This window comes from Magnolia sinica, chromosome 1 (assembly GCF_029962835.1).
Source record: "Magnolia sinica isolate HGM2019 chromosome 1, MsV1, whole genome shotgun sequence".
NCBI lineage: Eukaryota > Viridiplantae > Streptophyta > Magnoliopsida > Magnoliales > Magnoliaceae > Magnolia > Magnolia sinica.
In genome coordinates, this window is record NC_080573.1 from 104,931,308 (window position 1) to 104,936,329 (window position 5,022).

At 41.7% G+C, this 5,022-nt stretch overlaps 1 pseudogene; it reads right to left on the bottom strand.

Annotated features, from left to right (window-relative positions):
- Positions 1–2,707: 2,707 nt before the first annotated feature.
- LOC131253047 (chalcone synthase 2-like) lies at positions 2,708–4,772 on the bottom strand (annotated as a pseudogene).
- Between the last annotated feature and the right edge of the window lie 250 nt (positions 4,773–5,022).

Sequence of the window (5,022 nt, forward strand, 5' to 3'; positions counted from 1 at the left end):
ACTATATCACACGCCAACTATATAGCTGTGTGTGGCCTGTGGATAAACTTCAATTTAATTTCTTGTATCACATGCAAGCGGATGTGGATTAGATATTGACAGGTTGAGTAGCTAGCGAGACTCCCTACTGAAGTGACGTCACCAAGTTCTATGGGACCTACCATGATATATGTATTGTATCCACACCGTCCATTAATTTGTAGAGATCATTTTAGGCAATGAAACAAAGAATGAGTCAGATCTAGATTTTGAGTAGGCCCCACCACAGAAAACAGTGGGAAGAGTGACTCTTACCATTGAAACCTTCTTAAGGTCCACTATAATGTTTATCTGAGATCCAACATGTTCACAAGTTAAGAAAGACATGAAAGAAGGGAAAACATAAATTTCAGTTTGATCGAAAACTTTTGTGGGCCTTAGAAAATTTTAATGGTGGGCGTCACTCTCTCCACCGTTTTCTGTGGTGGGGTCCATTTGAACTTTGGATCTGACTCATTCTTTGGCTCCTGCCCTAAATTGATATCTCCAAATGAATGGACGGTGTGGATACAACACAAACATCATGGTGGGTCCTACAGAACTTGGTCACGTCACTTCAGTAAGGAGTCTAGCTACTCAACCTGTTAGTAGCTAATCTGCGCCCCACGCAAGCTATACAGCTGTTGTAGATATATGTCGTGCGAAGACGAGCGTGTACGCGCCTCGAGCTAAGTTGTACGAACAGTTCAAATGAGATCAAAGTTACATGGGCCCCACCATAACGTTTATTTTCCATCTAATCTATTAATAATGTTAAAAATACATGGATGAAGTGGAAAAACAAATTTCATATTGATCCGAAACTTTTGTGATCTTAAAAAGGGTTTCAATGGTAAACTATCAATCCCCCACTATTTTTTGCAGTGTGGTCCCCCACTTAAGACAAGCTCTCCAAATGGATGGATGGTTTAGATATAACACATACCTCATAGTTTGACTCAAAGAACTTGTTGACGTCAATACACCACCAGGCAATCTACTTTTGGTTTGGCATCACCCACTTCTCTCTTCCGATTCGAACGGTACCCAACCCAATCCAATTGGGTTTCCCTGACCGAGTCGAACTTGGTTCGGGTCAGGCTAGTAGTGCATCGGATCGAATTGAGTCAGCTGACCTAAATTCTGTCCTGGATCGGATCGAGTTCAGATCACTTACTTAAAAATTCGAATCGAGTCGAGTTGGACCCAATCCGATCCAACTCGACTTGATGTCCACCTCTATGGATGAGTATTTAAGATTTTTATGGGACCAACATTATTGATGAGTATTTAAGATCCACTCTGTCTATTAAATGTATAATCCTAGTTTATGCCAATGACTAATAAATTCAGGATGACCGATGATCCTGATAAGCCACACCGGGTGAAATAGTTATTGGAGAGATGTCCACCCTTGATATGTACAGCACCCATTGTAACCATTACATAAAATCCACTCCAACCATTAAATGCCACACTAAAACTTATATGTGGGGCCTAAATATTAGGTCTATCCATTGTTCTGAGTTGCCCACACGAAGGGAAACAATTTGGAGGGTTGTCGTTAACCGATAGACTTTTTCATCGAGTGGTCCACCTGAAACATGGATGAGGCTAATGTTTAGGTTTCTACCCTAAAATTGGGTGATGCACATGTTAGTCCGCGTGGATCTCACATAAACACTATAAACACTATGATGGGACCCACCCAAGTCAGCAAACCCTTTGGGAAAAGTAACTTTTCCCTCCAGTGAACCATCGAACTCACCGAAACTATTTAAATCATTTTTGAATTTTGAATTTTTTAAGCTAAATGGGTCGGCCATTGGGCTTTCAGATGTCTTATTCCAAGCCCACCCGATATAGAAACGACTTGATTTTAAGCCCGAGCCCGGGCCTGAAACTTCAGGCCAGCCCCAGCTCGAGACAGGCTAACCTGGAAAAAAAAAAAGCCTGACGGGCCAACCCAGCCCATTAACACCTTAATTGGATGGTTAAGATTTTCTTCATCAGCGCAGTTATAGATATATGCTCCAACCATAACATACCCAAAGTTTGTATCTTCAGGTCAAACGCACATGAGTGGTAGTCTAGTAGATGTGAGGGGACGGAATTAGGTGGTGTTGCCCATGGTGTGTGATGTATTGAGCATTATGACCTATAATCGGAGCCCTGTAAGCTAAGGGCGTGTTTGGACAGTCAAGAGGGATGGGATTAGATGGGATTAAGAGGGTTATCTTGCGCCATCCCATCCCGTCTACTGTTTGGGATGGTGGGATGTATTTCATCCACCGTGCCCTCGTAAACACCACCCAAATCCTGCCAATCTTGGGATGCAAGTTTTCACCGCTATGTGGGGCTCACGGAGATATCAATAAGATATCCACTCCCTGCAACATTTTCACTAGCCTACATTAAGACATGAACCTATTTTGAGGCCCTCTTGCTACCTTTTCATTAATTTGGTTTAATAACAGTGGAATATCACATCAGGCAAAAGCAAGCATTTCTCGATAAATAACCTAAAAGATATGCGATTATATATATATATATATATATATATGTATGTATTTTTAAAAAACCACTGAATTTATTACAGATTGTAACTTAATGCAGAACATAATATAACTGAAACTTACAATAATTCAACCATTCAAATCATGACCTTATTATTTGGTGGACCCAAAAGTTAGTGGGCCACAGTTGTAGGAAGGCTATGCAAGACCAAAGTCTCAACAGTCAGGCCAGGTCCGAATCCAAATAGCACACCCCAATCCAACCCTTCTCCGGTCGTTGTCTTCCCTTCCTCTCTTGACTTCCTTCTCATCTCATCCAAAATAAATAAAACACATGCACTAGCCATGTTCCCATACTCGCTTAGCACGTGCCTTGTGGCCTTCAACTTCTCTGTCTTTAGATTCAATTTCTCCTCCACCTGATCAAGAATCGCAGGCCCACCTGGGTGCGCTATCCAGAAAATAGAATTCCAGTCATTGATGCCGAGTGGCTCGAACGCCTCCACTAGACTCTTCTCAATGTTCTTTGAAATGATCCCTGACACGTCCTTTTGTAGGTGGAATGTGAGGCCAGCCTCACCTAAGTGACCATCGATTGCACCATCTAAATCAGGCAGTATGGTTCGATTGCACCATCTGAATCAGGCAGTATGGTTTGTGTGGCTGAAACAAACTGGAAAATCGGTTGCTCGTAGGAGTTAGGATCAGCACCGATTATCACTGCAGCCGCACCATCTCCAAAGAGTGCTTGACCAACAAGGCCATCAAGGTAGGTATCAGATGGGCCACGAAAGGTGGCGGCAGTGATCTCCGAACACACAACTAGAACACGTGCACCAGCATTGTTTTCTGCTAGGTCTTTTGCGAGGCGAAGGACCGTGCCACCAGCAAAGCAGCCTATTTGATACATCATGTAGTGTTTGACAGATGGACGGAGGCCGAGTAGCTTTGTGTGGTTGATAGTCAGCCCCAGGCATGTCGACACCACCCGTTGCACAGAAGACTACGTGGGTGGTCTTAGATTTTGGTTGGCCCCACTCGTTGATGGCCTTAACTGCTGCCTCTTTACCGAGCTTAGGGACCTCGACAATGACTATGTCTTGGTGGGCATTGAGGGTGGGCGCCATGGAAGCACACATGTCGGGATTCTCCTTGAGTATGTCCTCTATTAGGTACATGTGACGTTTGCCGATCATCGATTTATCACATGCATGGCTCGAAATATGAGTTTGAGTGTAATGTAAAGATAAGCTTAAGGGGTGTTATGATGTCGTTATCTTTAAGGGGAAATTCACATCTTACCGATGATTAAACCAATTTGTAAAAGGGTTATAGCAAATCCACTTTCAAAATACAATAAGCCTCTTCTCTAAGACTGAAGAAATGTGAGCTTCCGTCTTGCAAAATCGAAAAACTGCACCCTAAACATACTTTTACTGCGTACATATCTGACTTCCGTAATGTTACAGTTTAACTCGTGAAAATTGTTTGCAATTGATTGTCTGAAAAACTGTTTGAAGTTAAGCACTTGAAAACTATAACTTTTAAAAAAAAACATTTAAAATCGAAAATGGAGAAGAAAAAGACAATGGTGGGGAAATTGTTGGAATTGTTATTATTAGATTGACCCAAATATGAGTTTATATAGAGTCACAATACATGCTGTAAGATACTTTTCATCGAAAGACATATTCTTCAATGGTGTATTTTAAACAATGTCATTCTTCCAACATTAATAGTATCTTTTCATTATCATTTTGAATTCAAATAATGCTCTATTTATCGAGAGGCACCACCATTCATAGATGAATTGTCACCAACAATCACCAAAAGTCACAATCCTTTTTCTAAATTCTATTTTATAATTTTTTTTAAAAAAAAAGAAGAAGAGAGAAAACTAACAAAAAGGAGTGATGATTCTTGTAACAGGACCCTTTTGAGTGCAACGTACAAGTCAGTTCATCTCATTTTAGTTAAGATTAAATTAAATGATATGAATTAATGAAGAAAATATAGCTAATAATACAAAGTCAGTAGGTTGTTTATGTACTTACACATTTGCCTGAACTTCTCTTTCAGTTCTTTCATGTGCTCGCTCTTGGTGACCCTAAAGTAGTAATCTGGGTAGCCTGCCTGCATCACCTCATTTGGTGGTGTGTCTGCACTGATTGCAAGCACCATGGCGGGACCCACTGCTCGTTGGGCCTTCCTGATCTCGTTGATGGACACCGTTGACATGGCTCTCAAATGCCTGCACTACTTTGGACGAAAAAAATGCTCTGAAAGGGTCGGTGCAAGAAGCTACGATGGTTTGGTTTGGTGAAAGTACGAAGCATTTGGGTTAGTTATAGAGAAGAGGGTAGGTTGCATGGGACATGGCAGGGTCAGGACTCGGTCCTCCAATGGGAAAAGGATTGGCTGGTTACCCTGCACGTGCTATGTGGGCCCCACCATGATGTATGTGTTTCATCCATGCTATCCATCCATT